The 23,207-nt window shown below is 42.9% G+C and overlaps 1 protein-coding gene across 1 annotated transcript in view; it reads left to right on the top strand.

The window, feature by feature from the left end:
* Positions 1 to 244: 244 nt before the first annotated feature.
* The window catches only part of srrm3 (serine/arginine repetitive matrix 3), a 66,339-nt gene continuing 43,376 nt past the window's right edge, over positions 245 to 23,207 (top strand). Inside the window, exon 1 of the mRNA XM_029519853.1 lies at positions 245 to 345. The gene's annotated coding sequence lies outside the window, so the exon portion shown is untranslated. The remainder of the gene's footprint in view (positions 346 to 23,207) is intronic.

The following is a 23,207-nucleotide window of genomic DNA, read 5'->3' as shown; positions in this document are numbered from 1 at the left end:
AACTCCTGCCGCGTGAAACCGACTTCCGTGGCAGCGGCTGGAAGGTGAAACCGATCCGCTTTGTCCCGCTGTAGGTGGAGCTAGGTGGAGCCCTCCGCCGCGGCAGAGGGCGCTGTGCCGCGCGCGGCGCCGCAGCGGCGCAGTGTGTTTTTTTTTGTTGGAGCGCCGTGCGGTGCGCTGTCCACTTCAGCACCAGCAGCCGAGCGGAGGCAGCGGGGCTAGCTAACGCTGGAGAGGAGCGACGGAACCGCGCCTCAGCATCAGCACCAGCACCCGCACCGCTCCCGAATCCCGACAAATACCCGCCCAGACCACGAGCCAGAGCCCCGCGGCGGACGGAGAAAGGTAAGAGTTTCCCAAAAGAAGCTCAGATAGGATCAAGTTGGTGGAGGCAGAGGGATAATAACGGGCTTCAGCGGAGCTCCACTTCCCTTCCTGGTTCATGAATACTGCATGAGCGCGTTGAGTCGGTGTCCGTCCGCCTCCTCCTCCGTGTCGAGCTCCGCTTTGCTCCGGCTGTTGGGGATAAAGGGGGACACTGTGTTTGCTGTGCAGCCTCCTGTCGCCTTGCGGTCGGGGCTGTTTTATAACTCGTCGGTATCCGTCGCTGCGCTGGGGACAGCAGCTGCCATCCCCTCTTCATCTGCCCCAACCCCCCTCCCTGTGTGCTATAGCCGAGGGGCATTTAACATCCCCGTCAGTGTGTGAGCATTAATTCAGTTTTGGTGAACTGAAGGGCGTATCGTGAGCTTAAAGCGCCTCCACCCGGTTTACACAGCGCGGTTATTGGTGGAACTGGGCAGCAGGGCAGGGGGTGTAATGTCTGGGACCTACTCAGAGAGGCTTTAGTTCCTTTGTGATGCACTTGGTAAATCACTGATAGTATTTTGTAACTAGTCCAGGAGTTGTGCGGTCCTGTGTTGGTTTGTGTTACTGGAGCCGGCTTTGTCCTTTCATCGCAAAAAAAAAAAAGTAAATGCTTTAAATTGCATTCTACGTTTCTGTTGACCCAGGGAAGTTACTCACCTGTGTCTAAGGCAGGCTGTCGACGGGGCACACTCACCGGCTATGTGCTGACATTGTGTGGATCTCCTCTCCCAGAGCTGCCGCCTGAATCGGAGCTCTTCACAAACTGTAGTTTCCTGATGCAAAGAACTGAGCCCTGAGGAAATGTGGGACTGTGCCAGCTCCTGGATAATTTGAAAGATCACAGCCTATAGGGATAATGGGCTGGAAAAAAATAGGCGATTAATAGATTGGGCAGCAAATCAATCAGAAACTAATTTGATGATTCTGTAATGATTTCAGTCACCTTTTTAAAGCTGTTGTTGTTGGTTTTTTTATGTCTCTCTTTCTGTCACCAGAAGACATTTTATAGAGAAAAAAATTACCATTTGTTTTTGTAATTTAACAGGTAGATTAATTGATAATTGAATTGTTAATTGAACTATGAAATTAATGAGGTTTTTCAAGATAAATGATTGATCACATTTTAAGATCTTTGACAGCAGTGTTACCTCTGCTGTCATATTTCCTGCTGGCTGTGTAAAAACCTGATGTAAACATCAAATACCAACAACAGATAAATAAGATAAATCCAATTCAAACATATTTCACAATTCACTTTTGCGCTATCTTCCTCTGCCGTCTGTCTCTTCATAGAGCTTCTGTCTCCTGCCTCTTCTACATTCACATTGTTCAAGATGAGCAGTGATACCCCCACAATCCATCCAACGCACGCATGCACACACACACACACACACACACACACACACACACACACTCTGCAGCATATCTGTGGTTCTCCTGGCCGTCCCTCCTTACCACATGCAGTCATTCTCAGTGCTTGCCTCCCTCCACTCTCCTCTCATCCCGCTGGCAGACATGCACTGCTCCTCCTCCTGTCCTACTTCCTTCTTCTTCAGCTCTCCTGAAGGGCAAAGCTGCTGCTGGTGAATCCTCGGGGGTGGGGTGGGGGTGGAGCTGGGGAATAGAAAAGTTTAAAGTCCTTATACAGCTCAAGTATTTCTGACAAGCACCATGTGCCAGAGCTCCTGATGTGGTCTGATAGTGTGTTAAAATAAGCAAACAAATTGCTGCATCCCTAGAGCACAGCAGGGGTGTCGCTGCTCATTCAAAGAAATCTGAGCCAGATAGGATTGGATTCTTCAGAAAAGAGAAAAATCCATCTGAAATTTTTCTTCTTCAAACTGCAGTCCAGCTCACAGGGTGAGGACCACATATACTATGTGTAGGTGGGTTATGCCTTTTTGTTTTATTTAGAAGGCCTGTCGGCCTGTTTTTGTTTCAAAGTCAAATGCACGTTGGGGGTTTTCTAGCTAAAGGAAAGTCAATTTTCCTTTTGTGCCCTTTTGGTAAAAGTTGTGCTTTATGTTGAAAAACAAACTTGTGGTTTATAGAGACGGAGTTTGAACTAGACCTCACACCACCAGGGGGAAATTAGACACCCTCAAAATTTTTCACATAGATATTAGTCACAGTGTTCTCATTGTGCTGATTGATGGGTAAGATAATGACTAGCTATAAATGATCTCGCACAGATGCACAAACAAAGCAGATCAGTGTGTTTCTCATTGACTGAATTCCAGCTATGAGCCATCTCCAGTGTAACTAAGACAAAATGACGGGAAATCAAATAAAACATTTTACTTGTTATAAGCCTTTTGGCTCATGGTGTACTTCATGTAGCCATGTTGGAAAATCTGAGCTGCCTTTTGAGATTTAATTTAATCACAACTAGATGCAAAGGTTCATGGAAACGTTGTGTCAATGCTTCCTGTAGCTGAGGTTCAGAATATATTTTAGGCTGAAAAACAATCAGTCAGTGCTGCAACAATTCTTCTTTTTCATACCAGTGTAAAAATGAAAATGTATCTGAAGTTAATTTGAGGCATAAGAAGTCGGACTTCAACAAACTGACAACCTGATTTTGTTAGTACAAGGAGAAACATGACATCTGTGAGACAGAGCAAAACATTTACTAGAAACATTTGAAATTTATTTGAAAATTCATTTAATCCCACTGGCAATGTCCTGACGCCATCCTGTACTTGAAGGGTTCTGAACAGCTGCTGTGAGACCCCAGTCTGACATGGATCGATAGCCAGTGCACTCTCCGCTGGCTGTGGTCCTTGAAACTCTGTTGCTATTGTTGTGGTGTGTTCTTGCTATCACCAGAACCTGCAGCAGCCCACTCACAGGCAGAAAACAGCACCTCCCTCTCCTCCATTAAGGTTACCTGAGATGAAGCATCATTGTAAGACCCCCCCCCCCCCCCATCTTACCACGGCTGCAGGCTTTGCAGTCCGGGCTTGTGTTTCAGCGCTCAAGCCGACAAAATAGCACACCACTCTTACCATGTTAAAGCGCATCCATTTTTAATCCCTCTTCCTCAGAGAACACACACAAACAGCAGCACACGTTCTCTCAGAGGCTGATTTTTCTTGCAGTTAGCTTTTGATCTTTCCTCACTACCTTGCAGAAGACGCTCATGTATCATCGCATGTTTAATTTTTTGTTCTGCATATTCACAATCCTCAACTCTGGGGGGAGATTGTATTGTTTTTTTTCTTTTTTTTGTTGTTGCATTTTTTTACTTCTTGCGCTGCATCCACAGCAAACACCGGAGCAGGCTGGTATTGCTACAGAGCATGAGTCCCTCCAATAACCAACTGTGAATTTCCTCCATATATAAAGACCTATAAAGACGCAGAGTTTAGCCCCAGCACATCTTTTTTTAACCTAGTCCTCTCACACCCTCTTGAGGTGATAAAGTTTTTCTTTCGATAGTTTTTCTGTCACATGACTTTACATTCAGGGTCAGCCTCCCACTGTGGTAAGTATTTAAGCAACTTTGAAGATGAAGAGCAGGCCTGCTTCATTTCCTGATCAAAGGGAGCTTAGCCCCAGATTCATCCTCATCAAGAGGCAGAGAAACATTAGATAAAATTTTTATCAAGCAGTAAAAACTGAATAATTCAACCCCCACTCTTTTCTATTTGTTTTTTTTTTTCTTTTATCTCTCTCTCCTCTAATTTGGGGGTGCAACCAATGAACTTTGTCCTTTTTATTCTGATGTTAAATAACAAAATGTTTTATTCATTAATTTCTTCAAATGTATTGTGGTTACATGAAATATTGCAATATTACATGCCTTATTATCCTTAAACATCCCAACATGGATCTCCACCAGACAGATGTGTTTTCTGTTCGATGTGGAGTTTGGGTGTGAGTGTGTGTCTGAGATGTGTGATACAGCGGCCACATGGAACTGCATTATTGAAGTCAATACAGTCATGGGAAATGGCCACGCTCTTTTCGAGCCAGGGCCGTTTGAAGCTGTCACCCAGTTACTGCTCAAAGGGCACTATTTGGCTGCTTTTTAGCCATCTATGGGCTGTGTGTGTGTGTGTGTGTGTATGTGCGTGTCTGTGTGTCGCCTTCCTCTACCCCACTGACTTCAGAGCTGCTTTGAAGTTCCTCCTCAGGAGAGGAGAGGTGAAGGGGCGGGAAGAGAGAGAGAAAGAGGGGGGAGAGGCTGAGACAAAGGGAGGCGGGGGAGGGAGAGCAGTGGAAATCCTTCATTTTTATCCCTGCGCTCACTCCACTCCTCGCTGAGCATTTTTTTCCCCTCACAATTTAAGAGTGATGTCATAGTCTGAACAAAGCTTTTTGTGTGACAAACTGTAGCTGTGTTGTTGAGGTTAGCATGAAGTCCGGAAAAGAGAGAGGGAGAGAGAGTGGTCGATGCCAGGAGAGCGCTGTTAGGAATTTATTGCATATTAAGGTGGTCATGTCGCCGCTCTGGGTCAGCTGATGAATAATGGAGGGGATCAGTGTCTAGTTCCATCAGGTGATCCTGGTTTAGTTTTCAGGAGGGCTCTGTTTGTTTATGTGTGTATGCGTGTGTGTGTGTGTGTGTGTGTGTGAGGGTGAGGGTGGGTGGTTGTGAGGCTGCGAAGAATGGAGAAAGGCGCAGTGAGAGCAGCTGCTGCACCCAACACACCCTCAACACAAAACCATCTGCCGTGCTGACTCCAGAGGACTAATACACACACACACACGCACACGCATGCACACGCATGCACACGCACGCACTCACACTCTCTCTCTCTTTTGTAAACAAACCCCACATATACAGACACAGACGAATACACAGTGACTTTTATCTATTTATATTCATACATGTAAATTTATGGTTTTATAAATTCATGATAATAATTTGATGTAAAATTTGATTTAAAAAAATGTTAATATTGAATCATGATAGCATCTGTTTGGAGTCAGGAAAATAAAGAGGAAAACAAAGAAATACAAGCAAATAACCTCCATGGAGTGAAAGTCATAGAGATTAATGGCAGTGAGCCTTTCTGCCGATGCAGCAGCGTCACCCAGGAGCCACCCTTCACCGAAGTTTCACCCGTAAATCCTGGAGCATCTCTGGGTGGTGGAGCAGCAATAGGGACGTCTCCTTACTGCATTCTGCAGCCTGCCATAGGATCCTTGCTTTACCCGTGGCTTGTCCTTTCCTCCACAACCTCCCTCTTTCTGCCGCCGATATAAAAGCTTGTAGATCCATCCTCACCACTGGAGCTTTCGGCTTTCATTCCATTTAGGAGGTTTGTGTGATCTCTTTTGCGAACTGCGACTGGTGATCAAGGTCAACCTTTCTTATCCCCTTACCTCAGGGTGACAGGAGGGGCCGCTGCTCTGAGCCTCACACATAAACTTATGTGACGATACTATTGATCGCTGCCTCTTCGGTTGCCCATCACAGCTCTGATTTTATAGCTGCTTTTGTTCCTATCTTTGTGGCTTTGGATCACTTCTCAATTGCTGTTCCCCATCCAGAACTGTCCCTGCCAGGCCGCAGGAATCAAACAATCTCCTGGTGTTTTGGTCAATTGATGGCAGGGTCTACAGTCTGCATCAAAGCATTGCATCCTGGGCAAACATGGGCCTTGGTATTTTAGACAGAGGGGTCAAGGTGAGTGGATACCTTTTCCTCTTTGTTGTTTAGACTACTGCTGCTACACTACTGCCCTAAATATTTTTATACACTCAATTTGCCTCACAAAGTCAAACTTGAGCTCTCAAACTCAGCTTTGACAGATTTACATCCAATAAATGCTTTATTGGTGAAGGTAGTTTGTTGTGCAGAGCCAGCAAGTGAAGACAGGAAATTATTGTTTTTGTTTCTTAGCATTCCTCAAGGAGCCCACTAAATCAAACCACAGTGACAGATAGTGTAGATAAAGTGAGAGAATGAGTGGGAGGAATGATCCTCTCAGCAGCCCATCCAGAGCTGTCATAATCCTGAGTGGGTGAGGTGGTGGAGAGGATTGGGCAAAGATAAGACTCAGGGAGAAGCTCTCACATGAGGAAATGGTAACAACTTGTTTGGTGAATTACTAACCTCCACCTTACCCACTAAATACAAGAGTAACCTAATGCAATTCCCTACTATAGCCTCAGCTTGTACTTTTTCCGGTCTGCTTAAAATCATACTAAATACAGTGGGTACGGAAAGTATTCAGACGCCCTTCAATTTTTCACTCTTTGTTACATGGCAGCCATTAGCTAGAATCATGAAAGTTCTTTTTTCTTTCCTCATTAATGTACACACAGCACCCCATTCGGAAAGAACATAGAAATGTAGAAATGTTCACAAATTTATTGAACAAAAAAAAACTTAAATATAACATGGCCATAAGCATTCAGACACGTTGCTCAGTATTGAGTAGAAGTAGAGTAGAAATACAGCTCTGGATCTTCTCGGAATGATGCACCTGGATTTGAGGACCCCCTGCCATTCCATCTTGCTGATCCTCTCCAGTTCTGTCAGGTTGAATGGTGAACGCTGGTGGACAGCCATTTTCAGGTCTCTCCAGAGATGCTCGGTTGGGTTTAAGTCAGGGCTCTGGCTGTGCTTTCAAGAACAGACATGGAGCTGTTCTGAAGCCGCGTCTTGGTTATTTTAGCTGTGTGCTTAGGGTCATTGTCTTGTTGAAAGGTGAACCTTCGGCCCAGTCTGAGGTCCTGAGCACTCTGGAAAAGGTTTTCGTCCAGGATATCACTGTACTTGGCTGTATTCATCTTTCCTTCAAGTCCTTCATGTGCCTTTTGGTGTGTTTTGGTAAACTTTCATGTGGCTTGCACTGAGGAGAGGCTTCCGTCGGGCCACGCTGCCATAAAGCCCCGACTGGTGGAGGGCTGCAGTGATGGTTGACTCGGAGGCTACTGTGCTCTTAGGAACCTCAAGTGCAGCTGGAATTTTTTCGTAACCTTGGCCAGATCTGTGCCTTGCCACAGTTCTTTCTCTGAGCTCTTCAGGCAGTTCCATTATGATTCTCATTTGCTCTGACATGCAATGTGAGCTGGAAGGTGTTTGCCTTTCCTAATCAAGTCCAATCGATTTAATTAAACACAGCCGGACTCTAATGAAGGTGTAGAACCCTCTCAAAGATGATCAGAAGAAATGGACAGCAGCTGAGTTAAATATACGAGTGTCACAGCAAAGTGTCTGAATACTTACAGCCATGTGATATTTCAGTTTTTGTTCTTTAATGACTTTGAAAAAATTTCTAAATTTCTGTGTTTTTCTTTCAAAATGGGGTGCTGTGCTGTGTTTTTCCTCATTAATGTACTTAATGAGGAAAAAAGTCTACTTAAATGATTTTAGCTGCAATGTTAGTGTGAGTGAATACTTTCCGTACCCGCTGTAATTGTAATATTTATCTGTATCACATACAGTCTTTAAAATGACAGTTTTAATGGGATTGCTTGAAATTAGCGACAACAGTTCGCTGTGCGGCAAACAGATGAGAAAATGTCATCAGTGTCGAGCCACGCTGCATGGCAGAACCACATTTCTTTACCCCAGAGAGATGGGGAAAAAGGCCAAGGACGCAGAGGAATAAAAGCAGGAAAAGGTGACGCTGGGAGCAAAAAACTGTGCTGAGGAGATGAATGCTGGCTCTGACCTTTTCCATCTTTTCTTTTTGCGGACCATGCTGGGAATTCGTATCAGCTCCGCCTGCTGCAGTCACACCGTTTTCTGCTATTTAGAGCAGGCCAGAGCTAAAATAACAGTTTGTTCCCTTTATTGTCAGCTCAAAGCTCCCACACTGCTGGATTGACCTAAGTGAAAAATCCATACCTGTGCTTGGTTTTGAATTACGATGTTATTCTAGTCTCTGCTTGTCACAATCAGACTGATGTGTGTTCAGATCAGCTCATCGGCTCCCCCCCCCACCGTCACTGGGAGTCGTGCAGCTGTTACAGGGGAGGGGGGAATCAATCCTTTTCTCTCTCTCTGATTATGTAAAACTGTGTTGGTGCGTTGAGCATTTGTTTGGTGATGAATGTCTCCCTTCTCTCTCAGGCACTGTAAAGTCAGACTTACTAATAAATGGTTCTTGTAAATAATAAATAACCAGTTTGATCAAAAGAGCAGAGCAGCAGTGAGCATATTATTCAAAGCAACTTCTCCAGCAGCTTGAGTTTTACTTTGCCCATTAATTGCTCTCATAAGTTGGCCACTTAACACCACCTGGACTCCCACTTTTTTGGGGGCAGAGGTTTTAGAAAGAACAGGTGATGTTCAGACACACCAGAGCACAACTTTAACCTCACACAAAAGAAATTCTCACACACTTCACTCTATGTTATTTCTCTGTGACAAAACATTTTTCTCAATGTGAAATCCTTACCATCGCCTCCAAGCACTAACGAAACTCTAATGCATCTACATTACATTTACATGGGGGAGATAATGGGAACAGGAAAAAACCTGAAATAAATTCGGAAATCAAAATGAGAAAAAATTGTTGCAGTAGCAAATTGCCCTTTAAATGCAAGTAGTATGCAAGCACCATCCTATTTCAAATGCTTCACATTTTCTCCCAATATTCATAATGACCAATTATACTTTTGTACAGTGACTCCAAAACTTGTGTCAGCCCTTTATTCTCCTCTCTGCACTGAAGCCATCTGAACTATTTAATTTCAGAGACGGCTGGAGCTTTTTTTAAAATTCAGAAGAAAATTAATGAAATTCTTCAGTTTGAGAGCAAGAATGAAAATAAAAGGAAATTTAAAATGAACAGTTGCTATCATTAACCTCTGTAAAATGAAGTTAATATACTACAAATTAATTTTCTGGTGAGAAACCTCCAGCTTGGACGCTACACAGTCACCTGGAGGTGAAGTTCAGTGTAATCTTTAACAGTAAATCTACACACTTTCCTTCGCTTTTTAAAAACATGCTCCACGTTGTCTGATATTAGGTCATTGTGGTTTCATCAGTTTCAGTGTCAACCAGTAAATCACAAGATACTGAAAGGCCAAGCAAATGCAGCTACTGTACTGTGATTTCACTTCAGCTTATTTCTTCAAGTAAAAATACTCTGCCAGTGCAACAGCTTTATTTGATCTTTATCAAGATGCTTATTTAATGTTAGGATATATACGAAGAAAACAAAAACAGATTGTTAATTGGCTTATGTTCAGTAACAGTTAAAGATCGAAAATCCTCTGTTTGCAACTATTGTTTGTACAAGTGTAATGTGTAATTTCTTCATGGGAAAAAAGGAATACACTCAGAGACCGTTTACTAAGTTGTTCTTGGTGCTTCTTCAAAAGCCCCAGTCAGTTTGTCTAAATAATCAGACATCCTGCTGTGTGGATATTCATGTAAAATGCCAAATAATTTTACAACTAACTTTCTTACAGACGCTAATTGGAATTGGGCGCCAGCTAGATTGGAGGAAAAAAAACAAGTCACTCATGTTAACAAGAAGGCAGGACAGAGCTGTCCCGCAGGAAACACCCCATGTTTGTCCAGTCACACCCACAACATGGGCCTGATACTGAGAGAGCCCACCATTTGTGGGTGACTATGGTAACTACTTTCTTCTGAGAGAAAACTTATAGCTTTGCACAAGGATAGTGGATTGTGAATAATTTAGGAGCTCTATCAGACGGCGTCTGCCGGGCGTAGCCTCATACTGTGAACTCAAACTTACTGTTGGGCTGATGTGCGAGAAGGGAGTCTTCTATCTGCTGCTCGACAGATCCTCTCAGTAGAAAAACGATAGCCTATCTCAGAATTGGCAGTATGAAGTGACTACTGTAAGGCTGCCTGCACCCTGCACTCTGATTGCTGAGGAAGAAGTAATCATACGTAAGCATTTACTGTAAATTGGTGTTTGTTTAATAAACAATACTGCGTGATGTTTAATGCTTTTAATCCAGGAAGCTTCTGTCGGGTGATTGCAGTGTGCGGCCGGCTCTTTGTGAATAAAGCTCAGGCTTAAATGTCTGCCATCCTATATGCAACAATCATCTTTGTCCTCGGGCTAGGTTAGATTCCAAAATTTCTTTTTGGCAAAGACATTTGTAAATTTAAAGAAATGCACATACATTTTTCTGAATTTTTGTATCCAATGTACAGAGTGAGAGCTCTCGGCGCTCGGGAGGCCTCTTCATCAGGATCTCCACTCCAGTGGCAAAGCTGCATTTAGCACATAGTTTCATTCCAATACCTCTAAGAGTCCCTAAATGTTAGACTGCACCATTTTTCCAAATAAAAGCAAATAATAGAGGAAAAAAAAAAAACAAGACTGAACTGAAATGTGTGGGTCAAAATCATCTCACAATCCATCGGATGGATTTTTGTGACTATTAAAATGCTTCTGACCCTGCTTGACTGAACTAGGATGTCAGCCAGTTCCATCAGGAAACTACTGTTCACCCAATGAAGGCATCATAATTGTAATTTTGCACTGCCTCCACTTAAATTTATTTACAATGCACTGCCATGTTTGGGGGTCAGGGCCAGGATAAATGGCACTGCCAGTCTAGGATGTTAAGCTAGTGAGGAGGATGGAAGTTAAACGACTGTAGTAGCAAAATGTGCTGGTCCCTGTTAAAATATCATTCGTAATGTATGTTGATATGAACTTTATTTGCTGCTGATAGTGGTGGTTGCTCATTAGGATTTTCTTGTGATCTCTGGTTAGGTTTTGACACTGCATCAGAGATCAGTTGCTCTCCTGCTTGTTCCTCAGCATTTAATCTATTAATGATATTATCATGAGACCATTTTCCATTACAACACTCAGTTTGTCTTTGACACCCAGGCGTCTTATGTACGAACAGGCTTATAAAGATATTATTTTTCTCGCACATGCTCTCAGTCACGCACACCCTATAACAGCTGCTTTGTACAGAATTTTTTGCTCATTGTTGCTGGTAAAGTTTCCCAACTTAGACTTCTACAATCAGCAGAATTTGAACTTGGGTTGGAAGTATAATTGTGCCATTTCCAGGGATCCATGCTAATAAGGCTTATTTAAGTAGATGAAATGTGTTTCTGATTGTGGCTGCAGCCACAGCAGAGATCTGCATTGTAAAGTAGAACACACTCCGTCTGCATACATACTAACATTGGGCTCAAGAGAGTACCATGCAAAAAGAAAAGAGCCGTTATTATGACCTAGCCAACTAAAGATGAGAATATAAAGAGACTACAACTCAAATAGAGAGGAAGCGAAACAGAGCTGCTCTGGGAACTGAGCAAGGCCAAACACCAGCACCACGATGCAGCAATGCACACAGCAGAGAGCCAATGAACATTTATGGACCCTGGTTGCCAATTTCTTTTTTGGGAGAATGCTTGGCTTCATTGCTCCCAGTGGACCTTTGCTGGATGAATTAGAAATAGCCATGTTCTTGGAGGCAGACACAGAGGTTTGAGGAGAGCGGTTGTTGAGGCACCGCTCCACTCCGAGGAAACCGCTTCACCCTTGTTAAAGTCACACAGGCTCTGATAACAGGCTGGGCATCGACGAGAAGCTGGACATAAAGTGGGACATTTTACAATTGCTATTTTGTTTGAATCAGAGCATTTTTCTCTGGGATTTTAGTGCTGCTTCTTACCACTGGGACCTGCAATATTAAGCAATCTGATACAAGAGACACACCAGAACACACAGCTTTCTATCTCTGAGACTCCCAGTAGTTTAAAAAAAAAAAAAAAAGCTTTTGTTGGCACATTTTGAATGGGATTCACTGTGAATATGGGCTTTCTTAGCAATAGGTAGTTCCAGGCTTTATAGCTTTCTCATGGGCAGCAGACCTTGTAGTCCTGTGATACACTGCAGTGATGTTATTGGTTGATAAGTGTTTTGCAACTGGAAAGATTTGCAGCTGAACTCATCTCTGAAGACAATGATCTGAGGAAGATTGAGAAGTAATATTCAGTTGTCTCTTACAGAGGCACAGTTTTTAATCTATTAATAATTTCTTTGCTGGTGAGCTATCTGTTGGTTTTATGTAAGTAACGATCTGTGTAACTGAGGGCTAATGTTTGCTATAAAAGAGCTTAAGCCGAAGTTGGAAATGACTGAAGGAATTGCTGCAGCGCACTTTAACCAATTGTTCCTCTCAGAAGTCAACAATAAAACAACTCCAACATGTTTTTCCCCTAACATTTACAAACAGCTGCAGTATGCTCCCCATAATATTCTGCCTCTCAAGTAACCCTGTTCTCCAGAGCTGGGCAATAGGAAAAGTGTGTGACCTTTACTTGCTTGTGTGAGTGAATGGCCCGTGGGTGTCAAGCTGTGGCCGCATGAATGCCAGTACCAAACAGCTCGCCGTGCTGGATTTTTTTTTTTTTTTTTGTTGTTGTTCCAAAATTGGAAACAGCCATTTTCAGGCCTGTAGCTCAAACACAGGCATGTGAAAGCCCAAAGCGAGATGAAGTAAACACAAAGTTTGGCCCTTTTGTTTTCGATGACACAGCTTCACTCTTCCCAACACCGGACTCTCATCAGTATTCAGTCCTCAGCCCTCCATTCCCATCGATTAATCCCAACATGTAGAGCAGATCTGTCGCTGGCTTTAAAGGACTCAACTGTCAGGGAAATTTCATGCCCAGTGCCTTTTCCATTAGGATGAAACAGGAGAATCCACCTCCTTGGGGGCATTCATCTGATAGTACCAGACCATGAACCCTATAGAGTCTTTAAAAGTTCTCATAATTAATTACATAGTGAGTGAGGTCATTCACCCGACTGGAGACGGATAGAAAACAAGTGAAAGTAATCTATTTACCCCATCAATACCTTAGTGATAAATAGACAGTTCACTCTGGACATAGTGTGTACAAAGCTTCAGACTCTGGCCTTGGCAGCAGTGTGGTTTTTAAGAGGGCGGGGTTTGTGAGGATGCTAGGCATTTATTCAGTGGCAACAAATATGATTATTAGCAGAAAGTGGGAAATGTGAAAGATGGACATGATTAGAGTGAGTGAGAGAAGAAAGAAATGGATCAGTGATCAAGTTATCTGCAGGGTAAGTGTGTTAGGATCTGACGCAGGATTTCTGTTCATTCTGCAGCCTCCTGCGTCAGTATCGGCTGTGGTTACACACAGCTGTCCAGAGCATGAAGGAATATGCTGACAGTTTGGGAAACAGGCTTATTGGCTGCTTTTAGAATTAGATGAGAAGATTAATGTGACCATGTACAATAAGCCAAGGTCAGTCGTTAGCTTAGTTTAGCACAAAGACTGGCAAATGGGGGAGAAATCTAGCCTGATTCTGTCCGATGCTACCAAAATGTACTTGTCAACTCCACCAAAGATTAGTAATTAATGTCCTCTTGTTTGTTTAGACAGGCCAAAAATCCAAGGGTAAATATAACCGTTTGCTGTTTTACAATTTATGTGCCAGACTGTTTCTTGGCTGAGAGTTGTTACCAGGCAACCAGATGAGATTCCAAGAAGTTCCTGCTCCAAGCCAAGAGGTAGTCTGGCATATAATCCCCGTAAAACAGCAAATTATCATTTTACACTTTTAGTACGGATCACACTATATCACGTTAATTAGAGAGCTTTAAAAGTGCTGGTAGGTGGATTTTACTGATACTTGACAGAGGCAGGCTTACTGTTTCCAGGCTTCATACTAAGCTCTTTTAATAACTTCAGCCTATAGCCTCATATTTACTCACAGGCACGCATCAGACCTCTTATTGTAACTCCCCAATGTACCTTTGCAGCCCTTTGCTTGTCAGTTCTTTATTTAAAACACTCTTTCCCCAAAACACAAGTGTGCCTGGGCTGGATCGTCACATATTGAAATGTCTTGTTCACTGGCGAGGTTTGCTCGAGAATTTTCCCAAGTTTAGCTGAGAGGAGCCGAAAAAGCTTCGCTTTGAATTGACCAGAGCAGACCCCCTGATGCTGAATTAGAAACAGGATGAGTGAGAAAAGGATTAACACACTCTGCACCCATTGTCTGTACACGTTTATAGATTCAGTCCAGTTCATATAGCAGTATGTATATAAATTGGAGCATCAACACAGGTGAAAAATACTAATTTTCAATGTTTAAAATTTTGAAATGTTCAATCCAATTGCCATTTCTATGATGCAAGAATAAATTAAGTTTACACAGAAAGTAAAGATATCGCTTACATGTCTTATGGTTACAGTTTACAAAAAAAAAAAAAAAAAAAAAAAAACAGATTCCCCATCATTGTCTACTGTAATGTTTAATTTTCTAACCTGAAGATGACAGATTTGGAGGCTCTGGTTAGTTTCTGTAATGTCATAACGGCTGGCAAATGTTCAATGGGAGAGGAGCAGGAGAGACTGAGGCTCAGCAGGGATTTAAGCCAGAGAGCTGGGCAGGAAACAGATGGCATTGGTGGAGTGAGTGGGGGCGGGCAGCGTGCAGTTAGACACGGTGCCTGGCCAGAGGACATTACAGCAAGCTTGGACACACTCATCCCCTGTCCCCTTCCTCCCAGGGGATTAATAAACCCATCATGGCTGCTGCACACATGGGGAGCTGAGGACAGGATGTGACACTGGGGGGGTGACACATTAACTGGTTAGCCATTTTGGCCCATTTTGACTCCTTAATGTTTAGGACTGTGCTATTGTTGCAGACATTACAATGCATTCACAAGTCACAAAGGAAGCGTCGGACATGGTTAAGGGCTTTAGTTCGGTCCTCTGAGATCTCTCTTCGCAAGCACAGCCAAACAGGTGGCCAAGCTTATGACTAGCATGACAACAAAGAGGAAAACCCCCGGCCTGGTTTCATCCCTCTAACCTTGCCTCCATGCGAGGACATTTCACCCTGCACCTCTCCTGGCTTTCTAACAATGGTTCTGACAGTCTGTGTACCTACTGCTGTGTCAGTATTGACTTTGTCTGGAGCTGTATTGGAGTTGGTGACATTTCTTGTATTCGTCACCTCTGGCACAGCCAAGGGTCAGTCTAACCTTTGAGGCGCCAAGTGTTAGACCATTGCACGGGTAGCTGACCTTTATGAGAGCTTTATGAGAGCACCCCCCCCCCCACCCCCGCACCGTATCCATCTCTCTGCTGTCAGCCCCTCTAGACGCCAGGGTGTAGTGCTGACAAGCTGGAACCGCTGCTGTCTGCGGCTCCCCAGAGAGCTGCCCCCACACAAATGTCTCCAGGTATAGGCTTGCAAACCAGGATGGCAGAGGGGAGCAGACAGTGCAACTTGACTTTCACAAACTGAGGACAGAGATTTTGACTGTAAATGGGCCAGGCACCCCTCTCTGTCGGGCTGTGCTCTATATAACTGTGACTCTGTGTGAGTCTATTTGTGTGCATGGCCATCAAATTCTTCTCAAACTTACCCAAAAAAAAAAAAGAAAAAAAAAAAAGCATTTATTGACTTGAACATTCACAGAATGTATAAAACAGCAGCGTCTTCAGGTCCTGCTTTGCATGAATTAAAATGTTCCATGTAATTTGACATCCTTGTCATATTGTAAAAAGTACGGTATGTGTGTGTGTGCAGTTCCGTGTTGAGCTGAAAAGTTAAACTAAGCTGAGGTGAAGGTTACCCTACCCGATGCTGCAGGTTCTGGGAGCGATTCAGTGAAAATGCCCAGTCACAATAACAGTCATGCAGCCTCTTAGAGGGATACACTTAATAACAACTAAACAACTCTGGGATGGAGAAGTGAGGGGAGCAGCTCCATTTTCACTGATTGGCCATTTAAAAGGCATTATGAAATTCCTGGAATGTTCCATTTTTAATCTCACTGCACATTCCTCACCTGCCATAGTTATTCTCTTTCGTGGCTCTTTACTGCCTAACTTTCTGTACCAGTCAGCTCATTTCATGCACAGAAGTGATACATAACTGCCTCAACTTCCCAATCTGTGTCTGAATTACTAAGTGTTGTTTGTACAGAGGGTGGGATTATAGTAGGATGCCTCCTCAGAAAGGTGTCTTAATCCTGCTCCTGGTTTGTAGATTAGAGGCCCATGTTTTTTGAAGATTTCACGCAATATTAGCTCCTTCCTTCGGCATGTACTGTAAACACATTTCAACACCGATTATCCCACAAGCGTTAAGCGTTAACCCCCTCTCCTCAAAAAATAAAAATACTGCCCTCATGAGATATGGAAGGCATTACTGCTTTCATGCATACATGCATGCTCATATCATCTCTGGGGGCAGAGTGATGGAGTCTGTGTGGATGCTTGAATATCTGCCGCTTCATGGCCCACTAGCACATAGTCATCCCTGACAGATGACCAGAGGTGCTGAGTCTGAGCAGGCAGAGAGAGGTGGGATGTCGACTGTGGAATTATAGTTTGCCTCATGTTATCTGCTTTTTGCCACCACAGACGGTTTATACGGCAGCCACTGATACTGGAGCACTGCAGATTAAGACATAAAACACGATGGGCAGGAGCAACACAGAGGAGGAGGCTGGAGTGACCGATCTCACCTTGAGAGTCTGAAGAAAGCTGCTCAAATGTTGTTGTTTTTTTTTTTTATTTGTTTGTTTGGTTGGTTGGTTGGTTGTGGTTTTTTTTTTTTAACTTGATGGGTGTGTGTGTGTGTGTGTGTGTGTGTGTGTGTGTGTGTGCTTGCCTCTGCAGGGCAGTGAGTGTGAGGAGCTGATGACAGATGGTCATCATCACTGTCACTGATATGTGTGCGTGTGTGTGTCCTCGTCTCCACCTCCCTCATCCTAGGTTGAAAGCCTGTTTTTTTTTTTTTTTTTTTGATGGGCTTGAGGATCCAGGGTATCAGAGATGATAGGTCTCTGAGCCCCTCATCAATCAATCAATCAATATTTCTTTCTCATTCCCTCCCATCCAACACTTTCTCTTCATTTTCATCTGGCTTCCTTTAGTCAATATCTGTGCCAGATTAATTTTCTCCTCGTCTGAGCCTGCCTATTCAGCTGTCTGCTGTAGTATTTGACTACACACGCAGGTCCAATTTTAACCCTTGCATTTTTAGTGGGAGCCATTACAGAGAAATGCTGTCTACACAGGGCTCTTTTCAGCTCGCCGTTGATTCAGCGGAGCCTCGCTTTCATCCAGTGTGAGTTAAGCACTGTGAATCTCCTCACTTTAAAAAGAATGCCTCCTTATTGTGACAGGCGGTGGACCGATCAGTGACTGGAGGAAAGAAAACCTCAGTGTCCAAAAATATCAGTAAAAAATGGCCAGAGCTTTCCTAATCGCTCTCCTGCGGCGCGGCATCAGACAGCACTCCCGATATGTCAGCAATCTGTGGTGCAGTCCCAGTTGACACACGGCGGAGATTGCACGCCATCCCCCAATCTCCACACACAGCTTAGATAGAAATATATGCACAAGCTATAAATGTAGACTGGAACATAAGCACATTGCAGCAATCGTGTTGTGGATGAACTGCACACAGGCTGAGAGATCAGTAAGTAGGAGGTGGAAGGTATATTTGTGTGTGTCTCTTATCTTGTTGAGGAAAAGGGCAGTGCATGACAGGCAACACAGTGTACTCCCTATGAAAGGTTTCCATCAGTGGCACATGTCCTCTCTCATATCTGTGTCTGATCTATTATGGTCATGGACACCGGCTCCCGCCAGAGGCAGGGCCTGAATTTAGCTATCACCTGCCGACATCTCTAATTGGAGCTTGCATGCAGATTATAGCCCTGTTTATTCTTATAGATGATTGCATCCACAGGCAGCCAGCTGTGAAATAGAAACCTCCATGCAACAAGGCTGAACTGGCCATCAGAATTTCAATAGGTGGGATACACCCCCTTTATTACAAGTGGCCACTCCACAAGCTGTTCCTACTTATTGAGCAAATGTTACCAATGGCAATAGGTGAGTATTTTTACAATTCATTTAAAAGACCACAATCATTTAAATGACTTGCTTTTACATTTAAACAACAGGCAGCTCATTTCCAGAGGGCACAAGTAATAATAGTCTGTAATAGCTGACTTTCTGCCCTGTGTCTCATTCCCCCTTGAGGATGGATTGAAGCCACCACTATGTGCTCCAGTTATTAATGCACTACAGTCCAAATTCATTTGAAAAGAAATGTCAGGGCTGTTTTGGAGATGCAGTTATCCAGAAGCCTGCCATTGTAACTCACCTGAGATGTCATAGATGAGCGGTCATTGTCATTTCATTGTGCCATTGGGTGAAGAGGATGGATTAAGTGCTAAAGAGATTTGGGGAATTGTCCGTTGATTTATCATGGCCTTCATGTGTTTACTGCTGCACTTCACAAACAACTCCTAAAGAGGATGATCCAAAACGGTTATAAGAATGAATGATGCACTAACGGAAGTGGAGTTTGAGATGGGCTACGGATGTTGGCCAACTGAAGAGCTCAAAGTACTGTAGTCTCTGCAAGTAGATATTACACTATGAGACGGGTTAGGGTTAGTGTTAATATGTTCAGTATCAACATATTTATGGTTTCCCAATTATGTAAATTTACAACATACTGTCTTTATGCTTACGGGAAAGGTAACCGTTTCCGGGTCATGGGCGGGGTTGAGCCCGGACAGGTCACCAGTCCATCACGCACAGAACCAACAACCACTCACACTCACACTCAGACAGTTTAGAGTCACCAGTTAACCCAAACATGATGTCTTTGGATGGTGGGAGGAGACCGGAGTACCCGGAGGAAACCCACATAAGAATGGGGAGAACATGCAAACTCCACACAGAAAGGCCCCAGGCCGAGAATCGAACCCGTGACCCTCTGTGCCGTGGGTCCTGTGTGCTTTCCAACTGAACTGAACTGAAATTCCCACGTATTTGTTAGAGTAGTGGAACAACAACAACACACACGAAATTGCATTCATTCTGGCCAAAGTTCCTCTACTGTTGCTGAGGTCTTGTAATTGATTTTTTTGCACGTAAATGGCAAGAAACCATTGGAAAATTGAAAATCTGTGCTAGTGAAAATTGTGTTTGTTGGTTTGCATAACCTGCAGTTAAGAAGCTGCAAACATGGTTTTTATTGTTCAGCAGAGGAATACATTTTGGCTGCACTCGTCCATTGTGCTGATCACAGACTGTGTAATGAATCATGTAGCTCTCATTTTGATGAGCTTATTCTTGCTGAGTACTTTCTCACTGCTTCGCCCTTTCAGCCTCTTTCACGAAAAGAAACTTTGCGTTCATAAAGAGAAAATGCAGGTTCAGCTCATTAGATGAAAACACCAGTCCAGTCTTTCCGCAGATGCTCGCTGATGTTCCAGATGTTGCCGCAGCACCTCGGCTTGCTGAACATCCTGTCTCCATCTCTCTGTCCCATTTCCCCAATTAACACCGCCAGCCTTGCACAAGTCGGCTCTAACTGTGATGGCCGTTGGTTCGTTGTATAAACTGCTCCTGTCAGTGCAACTCCAACAATACAGCTAAGTGAAGGTGTTTTTATTAACCCTAACCCTTAACCCTGACATTGTCTTTTTCAAAGAAATTGCCTTGTCTTTTGTAAAAACCTGTGATAAGCAATCTTTTTTTTTTTTTTTTTTTTCCATTCTTGCATGCTCTTTGTCTCGTTTGCTGTTTTCCTCCCCATTATCATCTGCTCTTCATCTGGTGGAACAGCCTGGTATATTATAACACAAAATGTTGTGCTTATTGAACTTACTTTCCATAGCCAGTAGTTCCACAAAGCCTTTTATTTGTTGTTTCTGCTCTTTTGTGTCTCAAAATGTGAGCTGTGAAGCAGGAAACGGCATGCAATTTGTGTACAGGCTCATGGCTCGAGAGCCCTCGGGCTGATAGTTGTCAATGCAAGGACTTCAGATAACAAGCCAAAAGCTCCGACATCTGACTCAGCCACTGAGCACAGTGACAGCGGCCATCAGGGGCTCAGTGTGTGCCTGTGATGAAATAATATTCCAATAATGACTGACTGGATCGCTGGATTCAAATCCATCTTCATAGAAGCTGATGTGAATGTTGATTTGATAGACCCATTGTCATGATTGGAGAAAGGACCTTTTTTTCAAACAACAAAACAACAACAACAACAACAACAACAACGAAAAAAAACCTGCCACCCACTCACTAGATGTGTTTTTCTAGCAGTTAAGTGCATTGCTTCCAAAATCCATATCCTGATGGCCTGAGGGGAAGATTTTCCTCCAAATGCCAAAATGAGACAACATTTTAGAAGAAAATCGTTTGATTTGTCATAGTAGCACTTGGCTGACAATACATCTTACAATTTATTCATTTTATTACCATAGCAACCAGTGCACCCATTTAATTTCCAAACATAAAAAAAAAAGTGACAGTGTAGAACTAAATAGCTTGCAGCACAGCCAAAGCATAATTATGGATGGTGTTATAGGTTTTAATGATATGAGACCGGCGATAAACAACGAAGACGCTGCCATTAGATACTGTGTTTGTCTTTAATCATTCTCTCTGTTCTATCAAGTCAGTGCTACATTTAACTGTCTACAGTTTTTGTTGAAATAACATGAGAGAGAGAAAAAAACCTCAAAATGAAACAAACAGACAGTCGCAGACACTATATTATATTTATAGTATATATAAGTATATGTGCCGCTGGTATTTATAATGGTAAAGATAATGATGATAATGGCACAACAGACATCATGACACTCAGTGGTAGGGAGTGATGCTGGGGCAGGAAAGCACGGGGGGGGGCACTGTGAGGCTATGAGGCCTGTTCATGATAGTGGACTCATTACTCCATTATAACCCCTGAGACATGACTGGACAGGTTATGAAGGTAGTGGTGCTTTCAAAGAGCTCTTTGAAAGAGGAGATAAGATTGCTTTGAGGGAGGGGCTCCTAAATAGTGTACTAGTCTTTCAAAAGGATCCGAACGTCTCGTGATGATGATGACAATAATAATAATAATAATAATAATAATACAATATAAAATATGATTATATCATTTATTATTAGTGTCCTTATTGTTCAGAGAGGTGGAAATGCCGTTGACTTCACAGGCTAATTAAAACACATCATTGCAGTTGGCAGACAATAAACAGTGCAATAACAACAATAACAGCCATGATTCCTGAGTGATTGATGCTTATGAGTTCAGGAGTTATTGCATTCAGTGCAAAGTCAATGTTGTTGGCTGTTGTTATTTCATCTTCCCCTGGGCGAGTTTTGTGACTTTTGTGACTGAAAAGAGGATAACGTCAGATACAGGCTTTCTGTTTCACTGCACTCCATCAAGATATTTACTATCCAGGTGATTACACACAAGGTCACCAACAAAATGTGGGATGTTCATAATGAATTATCCGAATGACCATTATGTTCATAAACTCACTATATTGTCAGGTGACCTCCACGCTGTTGTCATCATGGCGCAAAGGAAGAAGGCTGCAGTTCGGTTGTAGTTAGTTTATTTTTTGCCCTTCGACACATTTGCTTTGTCAGAACTGGCTGGGACTCTACTAAAAATACAAGAAGTCCAGAGAATTGCTGGGTGTTTTTGCATCTGTTTTGACAGTGGACCTAACAATGTACTAGAAAAAACATATTTACTGGATATAATTACACGATGTAAACATGTCAGAGGGCCAAGAAATGATCTAATTAGTCTGTGTAGGAGACAGCACTACATATGGACAAGCCACATAAGAGTGCAGCTATAAATGAGGATGCAGCATCTCAGTCAATCTGTCAGATTTAATAAGGACTGAAATGCATTGTTGGGTCAGCTCCATTCGGAATCATATGTTATTCTCCAGCAGCAGACCTGAATATTACAGTCTAACTAGTCTGCAAGGAAATGGACAAAGATGTGTCTGCTGTCAACTGGGAACAGCATGGAAGAGGCTGAGGTGCGGATATGAATCCCTCCCTGTCATTTAAAACTGTCAGTAATTAATGAAAATTTTCATCTGAGGCTCAGACACAGAACAGCCTCTAATGATTTGGCTCCATGGAAGGTAAAGTCATTCTGTCAACCACTTTGGTCCACACTGAAATAGCCCAGCAAATTTGGATAGACCACAAACGTTCGTGCTTCCCAGGGGATTCATCCTCACAACATGGTGTCCCCTTGACTTTTCCTCTATCGTCATCATCAGGTCAAATTTTTCACTTCAGTTTATGAGCAAATAGCTATAAACCTGCTGTAAACATTATACCTGCTGCATGTTGGCATGCTGACGTTAACATTTAGCCTAAGTGTTTTTTGATTCTGATTACTATGGATATATATTTACAGTCAATTTCAAAAAAGAACAGTGAAAAACTCTCAGATATGTGAGTAGCGTTACAGAGTCAGCAAAACAAAAGAACTGATATGCATTTTACACGGAGATGAATGAATGGAACATTTTACCGCAGCATTAAATTTACCATAATTGCTGCTCATATTCACAAACTGGTTATAATGGTTCTGTTAACATGGTCTGTTGCTTTCTCGATGACAACATTTACATTCTGACTTAGTACAAGAAACTGCTGTGTAGAAAATGTTCAATCTAAATTGTGACGATGCCAAATAAAGAAGCTGTGTGAATCCACGAAGCTGCATGGAGTCTCATGTCTGCTGTTGTGTGTTTTTGGCATGTTAGTGCGCTGAAGCAAAACCATTAAAACAGCCAGGTTGCCTTTGGAAGGGCGACCCATTTCCCTGCGTTCCCTCTGTCAGGGTGCGCGGCGCATTATCATATATTAGGCTCCACAAATTTAACCAGTGGGTTAGTGATTTGCAGCATTCATTCTATTATATAAATTATATTTACCACTATAAAAGTAAAACTGCTGGGACAAAGACTGCTGTAAATGACCAGAGTGTTCTACAAAATGAAATGCTTGTATGAACAGGTTTATAACTTTCAGGTACATTGATTATTATGCGTATTGAATCTTT

The sequence above is a fragment of the Echeneis naucrates genome, chromosome 14 (genome assembly GCF_900963305.1).
Source record: "Echeneis naucrates chromosome 14, fEcheNa1.1, whole genome shotgun sequence".
NCBI lineage: Eukaryota > Metazoa > Chordata > Actinopteri > Carangiformes > Echeneidae > Echeneis > Echeneis naucrates.
Note: the sequence above shows the minus strand (reverse complement) of the source record. Positions and strands in the feature narration are given on the sequence as shown.